Source organism: Scylla paramamosain, chromosome 3 (genome assembly GCF_035594125.1).
Source record: "Scylla paramamosain isolate STU-SP2022 chromosome 3, ASM3559412v1, whole genome shotgun sequence".
NCBI classification, from domain to species: domain Eukaryota; kingdom Metazoa; phylum Arthropoda; class Malacostraca; order Decapoda; family Portunidae; genus Scylla; species Scylla paramamosain.
The window spans coordinates 6,900,279-6,922,500 of NC_087153.1; the positions used below are offsets into that span (position 1 = coordinate 6,900,279).

Consider the following 22,222-nt stretch of genomic DNA (forward strand, 5'->3'; position numbering starts at 1 on the left):
ATGATATGTCGGCCGAGTAACATCAATATCACGGCTGCTGCCGGCAACTTCTGACCTGATGCAGTCTTTTGTCAGTCGGTGAGTATCAAAGGTCAACGCTTCCATGGCCTTCAGAGTGTGATGCTGGTGACGGCTCTGCATGGCGATTGAAACAGTTTGCTGGCCACTCAGGCGTCCCCTGGAAATCCTCTCCGATGCCTCTCGCCATCATGCTCGTTCGAGTTTACAGCTGACCTGTGAATGGTCCGCTTTATGGCTCACGCCTGGGGTCGCGGATGCACAAGTCCACTCCACGCTAAGACTCGCCAAGGACAGATTACACTTCACCCAGTCTGGCCTGGGAACGAATCCTAGAGGCTTGTGTAGGCGTTTGTTGTTTTTTGTGTATCATGCCAGTCTGAAACATAATTATACAGGATCCACTCGTAGCAGCGCAGGGATTCGAGTTTATTGTGGTGGACTTGAAACGTGACGAGAGAAGCTTATATTACTTCTGTGGAATGTATAACGACTTGTTCAGATATTTTTCAGACATTTAAGTGAGGACACGATTTGTTTATTTGAAGTGTGGTGAAGTACAATTGTTCAGCGTGAGATGAGTCATGAGGCACGGCACAGTATGACAGTGCTGCATCTTTTGAACTGCACGAACGATGCATTCCTTGGAGCAGCAGTCCATGACCCTAAAGATGATTACCACTGTTCTAAACAAGATGGCGCTTGTCATGCTACGCTGCCATTAATATTTTGCACTATTTTCTTAAGCTGAATCACCTGATGGCACTCGATGTTCTCTGTGATCATGAAACTTAACAAACCTATTCCTCTCTGGTGATAAGTAAAAAATAAAATAAAATAAAACAAAATAATGAATAAAAAAATAAACAAAGCACAAACTTTTAATTGATGCTCCAAAGCAAAACGTAACAGACGAAATTAAAAGAGGCCAGAAAACAACAACGTGGTGTTATTTGACATCATTGTATTGAAGGCATGTTCGTGTCCTGCCGCTGAAGGTCAACATCTGAGTGATGTTCTTTACGCAACATCTTTTAAAATCAGGCAAATACCTCCCAGAAATATATCAGCAGCCCCTGTATTTGCAGCCAAGCAGGTCAGGTCCCCAGGGGCTCATTGCAGGATAAAGCCTCAGCAGTAACAGGGTACTGAAGCCTGGAAATAGCCACTTACAATCACTTCATCGCCACTCACTCACTGTTAGAAGTCTCGTTACCGCCCTTCCCTTTGTTTTCTCCCCTCGCTCCCTTCTCTAGTGTTTTGTTTTGCCTTGTCCAGCGTGGTTACCTCGAAATGTTGCCACACACTTCACAGTGATAAAGTAGTGAACTATGTGGTTCCCCTCACTGCCTCTGTTTCTGAGCCTTCGTGTTTCAGGAAACGACGTGTTTACGCTCTGTTCTTCTAGTGTTTTCTCAAACTGTGATTTCATACTCACATTGACACACACACACACACACACACACACACACACACACTGGCAGATAACACTGTCACTGGGTGATACTCTCTTTCGCTGTCTGGTTGACAATCTAGACTGTTAAAAAAAAAAATATCCCACATACTGACTATATTCTTACCAATTTTTTTTTTTTTTTGCAATGATTGTAGTTTTCGAAACTGTCAGATATCTCACAAACATCTAAGAGTATTGATCTGGGGCACCTATGGAAATAAAACGTGAATGCTTCATGCAGTCGGGGGGCGGCAGCATTGCCCCATGGCAGTGTGTAGTGTTCTCTACGTCAAGGACACGGAGACGAACACAGACCACAGTCTTGGGTTTATTGTTCGTGTACAGCAATACCCGGGCGAGCGGCCGCGGGTGTGCGAGACGAGAGTCGAGGCGAGACTGACTGCTGCCTCGTGGGTTCCCCAGGCCCCAGCTCCCAGGTGCTTGACCTGACCTGACTTTGAGTCTGGCCGGTCCCATAACTGGGAAGCTTAGCATGTTGGGAATCCACGAGGATTAGCGTGGAGTGGCCAGTCGCTACAAGTGTTACCGTGTTCGCGTGTCCTAAGGTGGCAGTGGCAGTGTTACCGTGTTCGCGTGTCCTCAGGTGGCGACATTACCATGCCATTACGCGTGACAGGTGCTGAGTGACTCGACGAAAACTATCGCGAAAAATGCCATAATCTTTCATGGAATAACTGCACTCAATGTATGACAGAGATTATTGAGACTGCAACACAAGTGGCATAAATCTTGAACGAGATCCACCAAAACCTACAAGAGAGAGAGAGAGAGAGAGAGAGAGAGAGAGAGAGAGAGAGAGAGAGAGAGAGAGAGAGAGAGAGAGAGAGAGAGAGGATAAATAACAAAATTGGATTTTTCAGCGGGATCATTAATACTTAACAGCAGGGAATAAACAGGGCTGGTATTATTATAACACTCTGGAGAGTGTGAGGGATTACTATGGACGACAGTGGTGCAGCATTGTGGTGTGAGGTGGTGGAGTGATGTTTTTTTCCTAAGTGCGTAAGGAACTCGTCGCCAGAGCCTTAATTCTAGTAAATAACATGACACACATAATGTCAACATGTAAGTATTGTTCGTATAAAAACAACTTTAATCTGCTACAAAAAAAAAAAAAAAAAAAAATAGGGGAGACACGTTAAGGAGTATGTAATCAAAATTCTCTCTCTCTCTCTCTCTCTCTCTCTCTCTCTCTCTCTCTCTCTCTCTCTCTCTCTCTCTCTCTCTCTCTCTCTCATGTTTACAGTGGCATCTGACGTTAGTTCCTCCGCCTTCTCGACATAAGCCGCAATGAACGCTAGACTTAACGGGCGACATAAAGGCGATTACTTTCAAGCCACTTGGAGACAGGAAAATAAGAAGAGAAAAAGAAAATGGGACGCAAGCGGCACTGGAATGCAAGTCTCCGTTATGACCTCACTATATCCACTTTAAATAATGAAAGTTTTAAACAAGTAAACAATGTTGTGATAAGACAGACTTTGCTTTCTAAAAAAAAAAAAAACTGGATGAAGAGAAATCTTGAAGGAAAATAAATGGGGAAGAGGGAGGAGGAGCAGGAGGAATACATAAAAAATACACAGGAAAGGCGAGTGACAGGAGGCCTTGCTACCCATGACGAAGTCACTCATTTACTATACTACAACTAAAAAAAAACTATAAAATAGGAGGCAAGGATAGAACAGATGAAGCTTCTCCCCACCCACCACTCCCTCCAGCGTTCCGCTGCAAAAAAAAAAAAAAAAAAAAATCTAATTGATTTTTAAAACGTAACAACCGTGTTTACTTGGAGTACAGATGCTGGTGGTTTATTCTAAAAGTCAACTACACGTACGTTGAAAAGTTTCTTCGCAAACCAGTGTTATATCGTTGTCCATTAAATTTTAAGCCATTATTTCTTGTTATCGATTGCAAGATCTCGAAAAGATTTTCGTAATCTATCTTATCTATATTCTTAAGTATTTTGAAGGTTTCCATGAGATCACCTCTGATTCGGCGATGTCTTAGGGAAAAACTCATCTAATCTTTTTAAACGTTCTTCATAAGACAGACCACGTATTCCTGGAATAAGTTTTTTTGCTCGTCTTTGCACACCCCAATTTGTTTACATCCTTTAAATAACATGGAGACCAGAACTGAACTGCATACTCCAAATGTGGTCTTACTAACGAAGTATACAAACGCGTTATGACTTCGGGTGTTTTACAATCAAAATTACGAGGAATAAATTCCAAGATGGTATTTGCTTTATGACTCGCAGCCGAACATCATGTGCCACATTTCGAATAACTTCTTACTATTACATCCAGGTTCTTTTCTTCAGTAACTTTTATCAAATTTTGTCCTTGTAACTTATAACTGTACGAGTACTGTACATTGTTAAAGCCGATATGCATTACTTTCCAGTTAGCTCTATTAAAATTCAAAAGCCATTTGTCATTCCAGGTACTTAGGTGATGTAAATCCCGCCTCACGGTCGTTGCTTGTGAGTACTTTACCCCTTAGTTAAGTATCGTCGGTGAATTTGGATATTTTTGATACAAAGCCGCAGTCTGAATCATTAATGTACATCAAAAAGAGCAACGGAGCCAAAGCTGAACCCTGAGGGACACCACCTGTAACTTGAAGCCAGTCACAGGCTTCTCCATTTATAACCACCCGTTGTTTCGATTAGTTAGCCAACTTTCAACTCGAGCACACAACTTTTCTCCCATTCCGTGTGTTTTCAACTTAATTAAAAGGTGCTCATATGGTATGGTATCGAACGCTTTCCCGAAATCGATATATATATATATATATATATATATATATATATATATATATATATATATATATATATATATATATATATATATATATATATATATATATATATATATATATATATATATATATATATATATATATATATATATATATATATATATATATATAAAACCATGTTGGGTGTCTAATATCAATTTGTGGTTGTCGAAGAAAGATGCGATTTTGTCTCTAAGTATTCTTTCTAGAATTTTTATAACTACCGAAGTAAGACTAATGTGTCTGCAGTTTCCAGCTTCGCTTTTATTATCTTTCTTGAATATCGGTGTGACATTTGCACATTTTCAATGACTCGGTACTATTCCTTTTTGTAACAATCTATTGAAGAGCAATTTCAAGGGCAACACAAGTTCATCTTGACATTCTTGCCATAGTCTTGTTGATGTTTTATTGGCGGCTATGCGTTTATTGGGATCTAATAGGTTTCGTTACTATTTGCTTTTGCTTATGTCGTCTTCACTTATTTAATCTATTTTTAGCTTTTCTTTTTCGGTTTTTTAATCATATTGATCGCCGTCAGCAGTGTCGATATATTTTCGGTGATAGACGCGCTGTGGAAAGTTATATGGGATCGTTGCCATATTATTGCAATCATTAACAAGCATATTATTAGTACCTTTTATGGGTCTAATTTTTCTTTTATGGGCCTATCTTTTCTTGCTACGTATGTACTGCAAAAAAAAAAAAAACTTTTTAGGATTTGTTTTCGCTTGTCTAGATATATTTATTTCAAGGTTATGTTTCGATTTTCTTATTTCCATCTCACAACATCGTTTGGTGGCTACACAACGCATGTAATCGTCATCCGATTTCGATTTTTTTTATATTTTACATACAAGCTCTTTTTTTCTGTCGAGGATGTTTTGTGACATTCATCTGTTGATGATTTTTAGTGTTATTTATCCGTTTTCTTATTTGAGGAATCCATTTACTTTCTGCTTCAAGAAGAATGTTTGTGAAACTTGCGCACATCTGTTCCGTGTTTTTATTTACGAAGACGGATCGACAATTATTTTTTTTGTAATTCTGATTTAATCCCCAGTATGTTACCTTTTTTAATAATTTAGGACTAGAAGTTAATTTTCTTTTATTTCAACATCGCAATTAATTTTACATCGTACAATTTTATGATCGCTGTTTGCTAGGGCCTCGCTAGTTTCGCAAGCATTTATTAAATCGGCGTCTGACGCTAAGACATTATCTAACACACTGTTATCTAGAGTGGGTTCTCTTACAAACTGAGGAAGGTATAGCTTTTTCACTAGTTTGAGTAGTCGGGTTCCCTCATTATCAGATGTTAACATTTTCCAGTTAATATATGGTAAATTAAAGTCGCATATCATAGATGTTTTTGCTTTTATTATTGTTTCTAGTTTATTATAACATTACATGATTATCTAAAGTCATTTTAGGAGGTCCATAGATCGACGCGACTATTATATATCTTCTATTTATTTTAAGCTTAACATAACAGATTCATACGCTAATCTGCTTGAGGAGGAGGAGGAGGAGGAGGAGGAGGAGGAGGAAGAGGAGGAGGAAGAGGAGGAGGAGGAGGAGAAGGAGGAGGAGGAGGAAAGAAAGAAAACTCATTCACAAGTCAAGTTTTAGAATGCGAGTCTGGAGTTCACCAACCCAACCATACCAGCAACTAAAAGACAAATAGATAAATAAACAAATAAATAAATAAAAGAAAACAAATGAATAAATAAATAAGTAAAGATGAACAGACAAATCAAACTAGAGACACATCAACATACACAAGTACTCGTAAATACAGAGCACGACAAAGGCGGATGGAAAACCGGTGAGTGGGCCACGTGTCTGTTCCCGCGCCATTCAAGCCGCAGCGCTCCTACATTCTACACACGTGCACGCTCCTGTCTAGTTCTACTGCGTCCTTGGCAGGCACTCGGTCCATTAACAAGACAGCGTGACCGTTGCTGGAAAGTGGTTGGAATCCTTGCCGGCCGCAGCCTCTCATCCTTTACCGCAAAGTTATACAGGGATAGAGTTGTACCTAGTGAGGAGCCGATGGAGTGGACAGTATTAATTTCACTATTATCAGCAAAATTAAGAAGAAAATATGCAATAAATTACATGAATGGAAGACAGATTACTCAGTGATGATAATGATAATAGCGAAGTTCTTGTGGTGGGTAGTGGTGATGGTGGTGGTCGTCGTCATGATGTTGATTGACCCTTTCACTGCTAAGCGTACTTTACGTCATCACTTACAAAGTTTTGACACATTTTGTACTACAGTCTTTTGAATAGTTTCCTCCTTACAAAAGACAAAATTGACGTCATACTACCTCTAGTGTGTGTCTATACATTTTTAAATGTGCTGTTAATATTAACAAAGCATGACTACATCAGTAAAAGGTACGACAGTGATGAGGGCACAGATATTGCCAAGTAATAAAATTGGTTATAATGAAATAATTTCATATTTCTTTACATTATCGACTGGCGTCATGGTTAGCTTCCCTGGGTACGAGTAGCTGAACCGAGCACGCCACTCAGGTGCTCCTCGTCCTTTACGGGTGGTTGATGAATGGTTCCAGTTGTGTGGGGAGTCGCGTGTCGCAGTCTGCCGCTCATCACACCAGCTGTTGAGAATGCACAGCCATCTGTTTAGCAGCGGGTCTCCAATGCCCATTCACAGTCTTGACAGTTATACCAGGAGAAATGGACGTCACAATATACAATTTTATGAAAGAGGAGTGTTCGCGTATTCACTGGTATTCATAACGTCAGTAACGTTCCTTATTGATATTCGAACATAAAAGTAAACACATCTATTATTGGTGTATTGCTATTATCTGTATTCTTGACAGCCTGAATGAAAAAAAAGTGAAGCACAAGTAGTACAGACTACATGGAGAGCTACGCCACTTCACCCGCTTCGTAATTAAACTACACAACTCACCAGCTCGTACCACGGATCCAGCCGACAAGCGTGAAATATTTCCTTTGTGTTAATTTCGTCCTATTCGCAGAAGGTGTCAAGAAAAGCATGATAATTTCTCTCGTTCTTAATTTTTTGTAGTCTGCAGGTGGCGTGGGTTGGTCATAACCCTGAAGCCTGCACTGTTACAGTGATGCACTCAAAAGACGACTCTGTTTTCAATGTTGCCTCCTCTGCTCTTTTTCACCAAGGTGACGTGCTCAAAATCGGTACGAATACGAACAGGGGTGCCCCAAATCCTGTATTTTAACGCATTTGCATACTGATACTCCATTACTGATTTGCAGTATTTTCTGTGTAAAGAGAACCTGTGGTATTCATTGCACAGTTTCGATTATGGTTTATTTACAGGGCGTTGGTGCAGCCATACGGGCCGTGCGCTCATCCACCTCATCACAGTGTTCACGGCCCAGCACACCAATGCCACGCTTGGTTTCCCTGTTATGGCTGCTTCCTGATTGCGCTGCTGAGCAAGATAGGGTTTGTGCACTCGTTTCAGGAATTTCCATTTGATGACTGCGCAATCTCTGATTCCGGGGCCTGCTTTTTCTCTTTCCGTAACTATTTTTAGTGTTACTGTTTCAGCTTATATAAGGGGCAATCGTCTCTAGTGATCCTCTCTTGTGCAGCTGAGACGCTAGGTGAATTTTGAATAAATAAATTATATATATATATATATATATATATATATATATATATATATATATATATTATAGAAGGAAGTGTAGACACACCTTCAAACCGTCAAGCAAAAATCGGTTAAAAACCATCAAAACACTAAAAAATACTTCTTTTGAAAAGAAAGAAGCGGCTGACATCCTGGCATTACAATGGGGACCAGCATAGCTCCTGTGCATACATATGGACACACAACACTATTCTGCCATGGTGGGCTCCTATTGGTTGATGGTCATCACACAAACTATGTTAACTATTAGAGGCGCTAAGCCTGTAAAAAAAAAAAAAAAAACTTATACGATCCATATCCAAAAAAAAAAAAAAAAAGTAAATAAATAAATAAATAAATAAATAAATAAATAAATAAAAAATAAACAAAGAAAACAAAGAAAAGAATTTTCTACCGTTTTTTTCAAACAGTATTAAATTTTATAGAGGTATCACTGGAATTAATATTAGGCCTATATTGATTGATGAACAGGGATTAGGATATCCTGGCTTTCATTGGGTTTTAACAATAAGATGAAATTTTCTTCTTTTATATGATGATTCAATGCTATTGGATGTTCCCTAATATTAGAAGAACTTGTTTGAGTTATGGGTCTATTGTTTCTAAAACTTAAATAGGCCTTTGTGTTCGAACATCCTCAGTCTAAGGTTTTGAGACTGAGAACCTATAGACCTGAGGAGTCAGGATATATAAACGTTTGAACACAAGTGGTTGGACAAAGTATTATTGTATCTAAAAACAAAAGCAAACAAGAAAAAATAATCGAACTGTATTACAATCAGTAAAAAAATACGTCTAAAGGAAGTATCAGGAAAATAAATCTTTAATAATTTCTCCAAGGAATTCCCAATACAACTATAGTGACCAAGGAAAGGTGATGTAATCTATTCATGAGATGTTTGTCACTTGCGGTAGGGGTATAATTATCAAAGAAGACATTACACAGAAACTTTTTAAAACACTACCTAAAAGATCGCTGGGATAACAATTGGTAGGAGAGAGAGAGAGAGAGAGAGAGAGAGAGAGAGAGAGAGAGAGAGAGAGAGAGAGAGAGAGAGAGAGAGAGAGAGAGAGAGAGAGAGCCTGATGTGTCCGGCGCATAGTGGCCGCCCAGTTGTGTAAGCTACTTATATATTTTTATTTCTCCTTACTTTTCTTTACAACACCATATTAAAAGCAAAACTCCTTGAAAAGGCAGAAATTTATGTACATCTTGCCACAGTTAAATTGCAACTAGCCCCTTCAGGGAAGTGCAGCAAACGAGATTAGTATTATTATCATTGCCTAGTAGAGAATGAGCAAAGGGGGTGGGCAGTGCGTCACCACTCCCCCGTCCCTTATCCTTCCCTCTTTTTGTCATTTGACTTCCTCCCACTTTGTGAGAGACGCGTCCCATTGTTTCCACGCCAGTCAGGTTCTGAGACACGGACGGAAAGGACGTAGTAAGCGGAAGAGGGAGCAATGGGACGGAATAGAGCGACATTTACCTGTTTTAGAGGACGCTTGTTAGTTAATATTGTATGCGAGTTAGCAGCAGCACCGCCCCTGTCGATTTAAGCAGGTAACACAACAATCATTAAGGCTTAACTATGTGTGGGGGTGCCAGTAAGACTCCTGGTGATAACAGTCCCCTTCTTCCTTCACTGTCCGTTGTTTTTTTTTTTTTTTTTTTTTTTTGTATCGTCTTGTACTGTTAAATGCTACTGGGCTTCATAGTTCTTTTAAGAGCTTTGGATCCAGAGTATTATAGTTTCTCTGCTGTGCAGTAACGTCTACTCACTTCTCGGGCCTTACTGTTCCTGGGTGGTATTGGCCTGTCTTCTGGGAGACTATACATGGTACTGTTTAACAGGAGGATGTAATATTCTGTGAGTGTCGGTGGTTTTGTTGTTTCGAGAGGGTGGTAGCTTACAGAATATTACAATCTTCAAAGCTATTTGTCTCTTGTTGTAACTGTACCTCCTAGAACATTGTTATACGATTCTTTCCCAGCAAGTGGGACGTGTGCAGTGTCTGTTAAGGTGATTGCTAATCCTTTCTCTGAGCTCGGATAAAGACGGAGTGGCGACCTCATTATTTAATTTACCACAGGAGTCCAGAAAGACTCTGTAGGTGAATGTGGGCCCCGCATTACACTGCGCAGGAGGCAGTGTAAGGAAGGTGACCTGAGGTAGTGGCAACCGTGAAGGGGGGTACTGAACCTGGTGTTACGTCCATCCGTTCAAAGGTTGCAGGAAACCAGAAGGACCCTGTAAATTTGTAGTTGGGTCCCACACTAGATTATGTAGGTGGTAATCTAGGGAAGCTAGACGAGTTAAAGGCAGCAGTGAGAGAGACGGAATCTGGATCATAACAATATATATATATATATATATATATATATATATATATATATATATATATATATATATATATATATATATATATATATATATATATATATATATATATATATATATATATATATATATATATATATATATATATATATATATATATATATATATATATATATCGTTCATGCACTTGCCCTCATTGATCACTAGAATTATTGCAAATTCAGCAGAGGAGGTTGTACTTAACTGTGGCAACAGCAAAAACTCATTACAGGGTGTAACACGAGTTTCTGCGGATATTGCTATGGAAAGTACAGGTTAAACTAAGTTGAAAATGTTCTATGTACATATTCATTTTGAGGCATTTTGCTTAGCCTTGGTGTGAAATTTAATGTGGTGTGGCGACAGATACAACGGCTGGGCCAGGCGGGTTTCCATGGCGGGATGTGTAGACTTGGTTGTCCGTAGGTGAAATTGTGAATTATTCAGTCATGATATCAACAAGTTGCAGGGCTATTCAGTTTCCCATGACGAGACGAGTGATAAGTGTGTGGCACCATGCATTGCCTGCCCAGGCAGGGAGTGGAAAGGAGCGAGGCTAGCAGCAAATCAGCTGATTGGTAGTCAGTCACACGGGGATCCCGCCGAGATAACGACAATGAATACGTTTAGGTTGTATCACACAACTTAAAGTAATATGGAATGTGTGGACATGGTGTTTCTCCGCCATGGATACTCGTGTGGCCTGACCATTGTATCTGTCACCTGACCACACTGAATTTCACATCACGACTAAACAACGCATTAAAGTGCATATGTGCACGTTTTCAACTTTGATTAATCTGTACTTTCATTTCTGGTAATATTCGCAGAAACTCGTGTTACACCCTGTTTTTTTTTTATTTTTTTTTATTTTGCTAGTATATACATGTTTGAGTCATTTAAAGTCTGAATTTCACTTGATTTTAACTTTCGCCGTGAACTGGACTAAGTGAAGCAGCAATGTTAAATCTTTCCTTCAGAAGTGAACACTACGCGCCTACTATCAGTCAGCACCAAACCGGTCTGTTTTTTGTGTCTCACGCAGCCTAAAGGTCTACTGGCCTCACGTTCCTTAATTTGGGAAGAAAACTGAGACACTTCCACACTTAACACAAGGAGAAATTTCTCCCTCCTGACATTTCAACTTGAACCTCCCGTTCTTCGTCTCATTACACCCGCCTGCCTCATTCGTTCAAGGAGGGAAGGGAGAATGCACACGCCGGTGGAACATAGCCGGAAGGCAATCTGGTGGAGCTTAGGCTGATCCGACAAACAAACAGAGGCATGTGTCTGGAGGAGGCAGGGACGCGACCTTTCCCTCACAAGACTTCTTCAACAGCCCTGTCCAGCACCTTCACGTCCCTCAATCTCTCTCACTCCAGGCGTCCGCCAACTTTAGCTTTTATTTAGAGTTCCACTGGAAGACGCCGATATCAAGTGGAAGGGAGAGTGACTGAGCGTTTTTGAGGGAGTGCTTTTAAAGCGACGTAGGTTGATTGTGGTGATGTGGTCTCAGGAAGCGGAGGACAAGTAAAAGGCGAGAAGAAATGAGGTTGTTTCGGAGGAGGGTGGGTAAATATTGCAAATATTGTTACCCTTTTACAATTATGACTACAGTATTTTTTTTTTCACAATGGAAAACCCTGCCTGTTATTTATTCTTAATTTTTATGATTATATTGCATTAACTTAGGGAAATCATGGCCACATGCAAAAATGAATACACAAATAAATAACTAAATAAATAAAAACCAGTAAGTGGAAAAAAAAACCAGTTAAATAAAGAATAACAATAATAATTTAGAATTATATAAAAATATAAGAGTTCTGTCACAGAAAAAAAAAATCTATAGTGTGTGTGTGTGTGTGTGTGTGTGTGTGTGTGTGTGTGTGTGTGTGTGTGTGTGTGTGTGTGTGTGTGTGTGTGTGTGTGAACACAATAATGCACACATATAAACAAAAACTGTAAATGTGCACAGAAATGGTGAATGGCTGGTGGTGAAATTAACTCAGTGGACCATATTAATTTTTTGCTCTGATTAGTGTTACGAGAGAGAGAGAGAGAGAGAGAGAGAGAGAGAGAGAGAGAGAGAGAGAGAGAGAGAGAGAGAGAGAGAGAGAGAGAGAGAGAGAGAGAGAGAGAGAGAGAGAGAGAGAGAGAGAGAGAGAGAGAGAGAGACTGAAGCTGAACCACCGGATATAACAATATTAATAATGAAAATAATGATGAAAATGCAACAAACGAAAGAGAAATAGAGCAAATACCTTAACCCTCTTTCCCCTAACAAGCAGGGATTAGCTGGGAGAAAAAGAAGTGCGAGCAAGGTATGGACGAATGGCTGGGGAGGGCGGCTGTGCCTATACTTTAGTTGGTATGGAGGGATTAGTGCGGACATCACAGTCTTTATAAGCCCTTGCCGCTCCAGGACAGCCATCAGAGACCCTAAGTGTCCTGCTTGTTCATAACCATCAAACGCTTTACGCTGCCATCCCGAACGACCTCCTCCTCCCCCTCATCATCATCATCATCATCATCATCATCTGACGACTCTGACAACGTTTGTCCCTCCGCTATCCTGTTGCCGTTTTTACTTTTATTTATTTGTCTGTTTATATATATATATATATATATATATATATATATATATATATATATATATATATATATATATATATATATATATATATATATATATATATATATATATATATATATATATATATATATATATTCGCTTTCACGTTTATTTTTCCATCCATGTGTGTTAACGAGAGAGAGAGAGAGAGAGAGAGAGAGAGAGAGAGAGAGAGAGAGAGAGAGAGAGAGAGAGAGAGAGAGAGAGAGAGAGAGAGAGAATCAAATAAAAAATGCACTGCTACTAATGATGATGATGCTAAAAAAAAACACACTACATGAATTATAAGTCTAATTAACTCTCTAAATATTCTCCCCTCCACCTCTCTCTCTCTCTCTCTCTCTCTCTCTCTCTCTCTCTCTCTCTCTCTCTCTCTCTCTCTCTCTCTCTCTTTTGGAAAGGAGTGATTGTTCCCGTCACGCCAGAGGGAATGGCGTCAGACAACCACAGAGCCTTCTTTACTGGCGAGCTAAGCAATTGTAATGCATTCATTAAACACAAGGTTGTTATTTGTTAGATGAAAAATCCCTAAATTGCTTAATAAATGACATTTGCTTCAGTGTTCGCTGCTCTAAAAATACAATGGAAACTTAACGTCTCACAGAGAAAGCTTTTTTTGCAAGGTATCACCAATAATTTAAATTTACCCACTGTATGGTTTGTATACATTATACGAGGGAGCGCATTCCTTGCTAGGTTGTCAGTTGTTACAACGGAACAAACCCGGAGGCGAGGAGGTAATTGAGGCACATAAGAACAATCAGTTATGAATATTATTTGTCATTCTATTAATTAATAATGTCAGCTGCCTCCGGGACCTCGAACTCTTCCTATTAAAGAAAGTAACAAAAGAAAAAAAAAAAGAAAAAAATAATTAACGTTAGACTAACATAATACGAAATTAATTATCTTACCAGTTTATATTTTTCATGATGACGCTGTTGTTGCTTAAAAAAAAAAAAAAAATCCCTTAGCATTCTCAAGAACGCGTCCTAAACCATACCAGTTTTTAGAACCAGGTACTGATTTACGTTAAAATTGAGTCTGATGAGAAGTCAATAAGTTGAAATCGGTGGATGGCACAACTGCAAAGGAAGAGACGCTGGGCCCAGGACACTTGGTGCAGAAATGACGCGTTCCAGAAACTAGTGGAGCGGAAGGAGAGACCATTCAAGTGGAAAAGAAAGCCCAGGAGAAATCTGCAAAAACATTCCAGGGCGTTAACAAATAAGATATAACAGCTGTGAGCGACGCGTGTAAGGCAGAGAAGCGCATGCCGATAGATACCGGAGAGAAGATGAGAAAATGTAGCAACATATAATAATGGTTATAACATACAAAAATCTTGGACATTTAAGGGTTATGGATACAGTATATGGGAATAATACAAAAAAAAGAGATAGCGTATGAAAAGAAAGAAAAATATGAACTAGGTGATGAAAGTTAAAATAAACAGAACAACAGGTCGTACCAAACAACTAACTATCCATGAAAGAAGTGGAAAAAAAAAAAAAAAAAAAAAAAAAAAAAAAAAAAAAAAAAAAAAAAAAATATATATATATATATATATATATATATATATATATATATATATATATATATATATATATATATATATATATATATATATATATATATATATATATATATATATATATATATATATATTAAATAAATAAATAAAAAATGAAAAATAATAATGACAAGACACCATAACCATTTGAATTACCGTTTGAATATCTGAGATAAAACATGAGAAAGGGAAAGCAGAAGATAAGTTAACGAGATAATACAGGCACTGTGTAAGATGGAGATAATATCGGAGACCGGATCTTGGCACTCGTGGGAACTATATTTTCAGATGCCACAGAGTTAATTAATTGAGTATTCATAGAGTTTTTTTTTTCATTAATGCTGCATAATGCTTGGCAAACTATTGGTAGGATCATGAAAACTCTTAAAGAGTCAAATAACGTTCACTACAACCTGTTAAAGATGGTTAACATGACACACCAAAACGTTTGAAAATGCAGTTCTTGATAACAGGGAGTGACTGAATGAACGAAAAATGGAATACTGAAAATACCGGGCTATTCAAATTATGCTGATGCATCTAATATTGCATCTAATATTAAAGTGGTTCGAGAATGCGAGAACTTGTAATCATTACAGAAAGACAATTTGCATTCCTAAAACGGTTAGGAACAAGACGTGCAATGCAGAACAATTACCAGGAAAGATTCAGAACGGTGAAAAAAAGTAAATATTTATATAAAGACCGAAAGTGGGAATGAGACTTCTCTGGAGAGGGAGTGAGAGTGATCTAGAGAGGGAACGAACGTGCGAGCTGGAGAAACAATGAGCGTGGACGACATATAAACTACATGCACGCTGGTTTTGGAAGATTTATTGGAAGACTAATAATTAGCATCATAGTAAATGTGAAGGGACGCAAGCAGCGGTCCTAAAGCTTTGGCATTGACATCAGCCTACGTCGGCATTAAGCTCTCATCCCGCTCATATCCATATCGGTGATGCATGAGTGAAGGGATGAGGGTCCAGAGAGCTGTTGCATGCAGACGATCATGTAATCATACTTCAATCAAAAGAGGATCAGCAGCGTAGAATAATGGATAGACCGGAAAGCTTCGTGAGTGGAGGAACACATCAGGGAAATACCAGAAAGAAAATTATTTTGTCCACATTGCTGAAACTTGGGCAGTTAGGAGGGTAAAGGAAGAAATTCTGCAGGAGAGGGCACTGAAAATGCTTTGCAGGGTATGGAATGTTGTTTACGGAAAGAAGGACTGATAACATCTAAAGATAACGAAAGCACCACATGCAATGTTAAAAAGAAGAACCAAATTAACATTACACGTCAGCCAAATGGGGAATGTAAGTAGTGATGGGAGAAGAACAAAAAGATGACTCGTAGCTTATACAGATTTACAGATAGATTCATTAGAAATTACTTAGGATCCTAAACCTGGGCGTCAGGAACCCTGGTAAATGTACACGACCAGCTTCGTTAGTAATTACATGAGAAACTACAATGGAAACGTAATTGTTGCAATGATACAATTATGTTTTTGCGTATCAAATCCAAACCAAATAGCAGTGACTGTGAAAAAAAAAAAAAAATCCTCTCAAAAGATGACAGCTCCCAAAATTTCAGAAATTCTCCACCAGTCGGCAGCCCATCGAGGACCATGCTCAGCTTGGAAGTATTGTGCCACATACCAGTACAATAATTAAACTACTCATAATTAGAAAGTTTGCCAACAGAGAGCAAGAATTAATTTACGTACTTTACAAGTCTGTTGCTGGATAACAGTACATTCGCTGAACACCAACCACTTGTGCATCACGCATATGTTTCTTTGATGTATTATTAACCGGACCATGACTCTCCTGGCTTTCTACTGCGGATGAGTAAAGTTATCACCACACAATATGGGTCACCATACGACAACAGCCATAGGGGTTGACAAGTAAAAATGGTAACACGAGGTCACCAATAATTCACTATGTAACACGATTTTTTGTCTTTGACAAGCAAGTGTTATTTTCCACCTCTTTCCATTGCAAAAACAATACAAAATGTCTATTATGCCTGTCAAACTTTGATTCTGTGGCTTTTAGAATGATTTTTTTTGCCCCAAAATAGCTAAATTTCACCATTTTTCCAGTTGTTGTCACAGAGAACTTTGCTCTTGTCTTGAATTGCATCTGGAGAATAATAGCAGCCTCTTGATGCCATTTCACCTCTTGTGATGTGTCCTCTCAGGCAACCAAAGCGGAACTGATTGGTGGTCTACATATTGCCAAGCAGTACTCTAGAATATTCTTAGACTTTCTAGAATGTGTTCCAGAATGTTCTCAATCTTTCTAGAATATTCTTGAACCTACTTTACAATATTCTGAATCATTCTAGAAAATTCTTGTGGATTCCAGAAAATTCTTGATACTTCTACATATTTCTACTGTATTCTAGAAAGTTCTAGAGTATTCTGAAAATGTTTAAATTGAATAGAAATAAAGCGGTGATTGTAGATGAAATAAAAAAGACTGAGTGGTTTAGAAGGTAAGCGTGTATTCTGCGTATTCTGTTCCATCATATGGGCCCTGAAATTCGTCAAAACGATTTAAAATCCTTTCATTCCCTTTACTATCCAAGAGTTTCCGGCGTCAAGACAATCTCGCATATTCTACGAACACTAACAATAGCCAGTAGGTGTGTTGACAAATGACTTACACGCAACACTACGCCATTACGGCATGTACTTGTACTAATATCAGACGCTCCCGGCAGAACCTATTCAAACTGCAAAAGGAAAATACTGACAGAGAAAAACAGATCATGATGAATTCAGGCAGGCGTTCTACTTCATTGCACAGGGAAAGTTGGTGATTCCTTAACCAAAACATATTTTCTCTTCCTTCACACAATCTGTAAATTACATGTTTAATATTATTGGAGGAGGCGACTTTATTTCAGGACAACATATTGTATAAGCTGAGAGAGAGAGAGAGAGAGAGAGAGAGAGAGAGAGAGAGAGAGAGAGAGAGAGAGAGAGAGAGAGAGAGAGAGAGAGAGAGAGAGAGAGAGAGAGAGAGAGAGAGAGAGAGAGAGAGAGAGAGAGAGAGAGAGAGAGAGAGAGAGAGAGAATGTTAAAGTGATTAAACAATCACAATTGTTGCTTTCAGGTGAGAGAGAACGTTGACATGTCTGGTGGACGCAAAGACCTTCTGTGACTCGGAATGAAAAATGAAGAGAAAAGAAACCTCTCAGACGAAACAAATGAGGTATGAATACTGTCACTCCTGCAAATGTTTTAATTACCATTCAAGGGCCAAAGGATGACGAAACAGCATAATGAAGGTTGTTTCTTGTACTTCCTGTCCCGCCCATAAAAAAAAAAAAAAAAAAAAAAAAAAAAAAAAAAAAAAAAATATATATATATATATATATATATAGATATATATATATAAATATATATATATATATATATATATATATATACTATTATATATATTATATATATATATATATATATATATATATATATATATATTATATATATATATATATATATATATATATATATATATATATATATATATATATTTATATTATATATATATATATATATATATATATATATATATATATATATATATATACGAGTATATTAGAAACTAAAAAGTAATACATAAAATAAACTATTTTCAGTAAACAATGAAAAGAGCACTGATTTCCTTATTCTCTTGGAAACCAAAGAAGTTTCGTAATATGTTTGAAGGTTCACTTTCTCGAGGAAAATAAGTGTCTTGACGTCCGTCAGGAATCACTCACTCTCAGACAAACAACCTGAGCACAAGGAAACCCAAATTGATTTCATCTGTAACAGTAAAAATACTTAACCAAGAAAATTTGAATAATGAATTTGATGTACAGGAAGTGACAATGCAGCCAAATCGCGAACCTTCCATTTACACTCCTCTCTCACTATCCTGGCGTATTAATTAATTCAGTAACATAATTCACAGCGAGCTGATCTAGCTAAGTGCAAGCGCCACAACTGTTGTTTCGTTCCCAGCAACCTCCCCCCTCTCACTCACCAACAATTGTGCGTCTATATGCTGTTAGTAGTTAAGTGTAGTTATGACCTGTAAAGAAGGGTGGTGCTCGTACCTTTATCGTAAACTGTTACGATCTATCGTTCTTCTTTGAGGAGAAAGCCCTCGCTTTCACGTCCAGTGTGCCCTGACCTCATTATCAAATGTCACCAGTTTCAACAGTTCAGTTACTGTAATAATACGAATCAATCACACGATCACATTTGATCTGACAGTCATTATGTACTGTCTGTCTTTCCTACATCGTAATTCCTTTACATTATTCCGCAACACTATATACTCTATATAAATTTAAAATTTTTTTTTTCTTTCAACGTTTCTAAACAGTAGAAGGCAATTAGTGCAATACAGCAAACAGCGGGACATTCCTGCACTATATCACATTTATTCGCTTCATCCTCACAGACACTGGGTGAATTAATTTCCATTCTTAACAGGCTGAAGTGTTCCCAGAATGTATTAGTCATGCGTATGTTGTAGTGGCTTTATTGTAGCGTCTCTGCAGTTACAGAAAAAGACGAAAAACAAAATATTTATTTTGATTTACAAAGGGAACTTGAACATTTTCTCTTAAAAAAAAGTAAACTATCTGGACAGCACATGCTATTCTCGATGAAAGCGTTTTAGAGACGGCGTTTATTTTATTCCTACGTAGTACCCTCTCCGTGTGTGTGTGTGTGTGTGTGTGTGTGTCCCACTAATCAAATGATTCACTACAAACACTACGTGTTTGTAGTGAATCATTTGATTTGTAGTGAAACACGACTACAAATACGCAGTCGGGAATTCATAATGATTTACCTCAGGATTCTGATAAAAAAAAAAAAAAATGCACGCGTTCCTCAATGTGACCTTAATCTGATTTTGTAGTAAGTGCTGACTTTTTTTTTTTTTTTTTTTTATCCCTGATGCAAAAATACTTTCATGTGGCGCGATCTTTAATTGGTAGAGAGGATAAAGGGCCAACACTTCGAGAGTCCTTTGTGTTCAAAATTCTGATTTCTAGGTATACCGTATCCTAGTCACCGGACACACCGGTGGCGGCCACACCGAAATTATTACACAATATTGAAACAAAGATCATCTTCGTATTTGAAGAAATTAAAATAAAAATTCAATATAGGGATTACAGATCTGAATATATATATATATATATATATATATATATATATATATATATATATATATATATATATATATATATATATATATATATATATATATATATATATATATATATATATATATATATATATATATATATATATATATATATATATATATATATATATATATATATTTGATTAAATGTGATCGCTAGGTCAGCATATATTGTTTTCGTAAAAATATTTTCTTTACATCTTATAAAAGTCTTATTCTCTTTTGAAATTTGGTTGATGACTTCGCCGTAGCTAGTCAGGCTTGTTATATCGCAATTTCGGATTCCTTAACTCTTCCTCAGTAACTGTGGAATGACTGGACACGCTGGCGAGGCTGGTATTTATTTACGCCGTGAGTCGAGGCGTCGCTCTGGGCCGTAAGAAGCGCTGACTGGTTGGTACAAAGCGACTGGTGGGCTCGCCTCTTACAACCCAGAGCGACGCCTCGACTCGCGACATAAATACCAGCCTCCCGAGCGCTTCCAGTAAGGAGCAGCCCGGGGCTGCCCGGAAACTTTCTCCCTTCCTCTGTATTTCTGTTTTTCATGCCCCCTTTCTTCTTCTTCCATCTTATGAGTGCCCGCAAATGAATCATAACGTCTATTAAATATTGTGTTATTGTATTGTTTTGTATGTTTTATGTAATTGCCTGCACTCGCGTCTTTTGTAAACATCTTTCTAAATAAACAGTTAAACTGTTAAACTGTCCAGTCATTCCACAGCTACTGAGGAAGGGTTAAGGAACCCGAAATCGCGATGTAGCGAGCATGACTAGCTACGGCGAAGTCATCAACCAAATTTCAAAAAGAGAGTAAGACTCTTATAATATATATAAAGAAAATATCTGAAAGAGAATAATAAATGCTGAGCTAGTGATCACATTTAATGAAACATGTGTAAGAGAGTCTCCTGCCCGTATTTACGCTCATATATATATATATATATATATATATATATATATATATATATATATATATATATATATATATATATATATATATATATATATATATATATATTTATTGAACGCATATACGGCCAGGAGTTTCTCTCTTATACATCTTTCATTAAATGTGATCGTTAGGTCATTATTTAGATCAATTATAGGTCAGCATTAGAGATCCAATATATATATATATATATATATATATATATATATATATATATATATATATATATATATATATATATATATATATATATATATATATATATATATATATATATATATATATATATACTAGCAGTATGGAGGATGTAAATGTACGTATACGTTTTATAAACGGACTGCCACATGTAGGCCTGCAGGATTCCTGCAGTTTCCCTAATGTTCTTATATTCTTATATTCTCATGTTCAGCTTTGTAGTAAAATTTATTTTCACCGAGAATATGAAAACTAATACAGTCATCATATCTCAACAGTCTAACTGTCGGTAAAAGTTTATATATACAAAGGACTCCCAGCAGAGGCGCGTCTCATCGCTCACCGTTATATTCATAGCGTCCAACCTGAAGCCTTTGATTGGCCGTGCGTCGCGGGCCGCTGCCACACGAGGATTGATAGTAGCGGGGACGGCTGTTGGAAATCCCGCCCAGGTTGTATGCAACGCTTTTATATCTCGATATAGTCTTGCTGTTTTAATTCCATAAATAACTATTTGTACACATATGAACTAATACGTTAGATGTTGCTAATTTCCGTAAAATTTTAATATTTCGAGATACTGAGTACATAAAGACATTACAAGTTCCCGCGTCAACTGTAATCGAAAATATAATTAGAAAGATGAATTTGTTTACTCAGCCTTCATTAGTAAATAATTATGAAACCCTAAATTTACTGAACATAATCAGTTTAGTTTTCCTGTACGAAAACACACACACACACACACACACACACACACACACACACACACACACACACACACACACACACACACACACACACACACACACACAAACAAACACGTTCTTATATTACGTAGAAGGATTAGACAGCATGCTGGGAAATTAACTCCTACCTTTTTGCAAAATATATTCCTCAGTAATAATAATAATAAAAAAAAAAAATCCTCACAACAAAGTCTTCTATAATATATTAAAATATATCCATAATAATGCAGTTTAATGGATTTGACATGTGGTCTGTTCATAGCATTTTATTTATTTATTTTTTTTATTTGTATATTGTTTATGATGTGGTACCCTGGAAGAATGGTTCGCTGCAGTAAAAATACATTTTAGAACACTGATTTACGCCGGTGTTGCATGAAGCTGAACTCATGGGCCTATACAGAGGAAATTTGTTCACAAATTTACACATTTTACAGAGTCGTGTAAAAAGCTTGCATGATAAGCCTTATTCTCATTCCAAACACAGCCTGCAATACAAACCAAGCGTAGTCCCAGATTGGCGGGTTGTTTTTTCCCT

The 22,222-nt window shown here is 37.5% G+C and overlaps 1 long non-coding RNA gene across 2 annotated transcripts in view; it reads right to left on the reverse strand.

The window, feature by feature from the left end:
- Nucleotides 1–5,818: 5,818 nt before the first annotated feature.
- The window catches only part of LOC135089744 (uncharacterized), a 320,684-nt gene continuing 304,280 nt past the window's right edge, over nt 5,819–22,222 (reverse strand). Inside the window, exons 7-8 of one of the 2 annotated variants that reach the window (XR_010261623.1) lie at nt 6,780–6,930; nt 5,821–6,338 (exon numbers count right to left, since the gene is read on the reverse strand). This is a non-coding gene — a long non-coding RNA (uncharacterized LOC135089744). Of the gene's footprint in view, nt 6,931–22,222 lie in introns of both variants that reach the window. The other variant, XR_010261621.1, reaches the window with a different exon arrangement.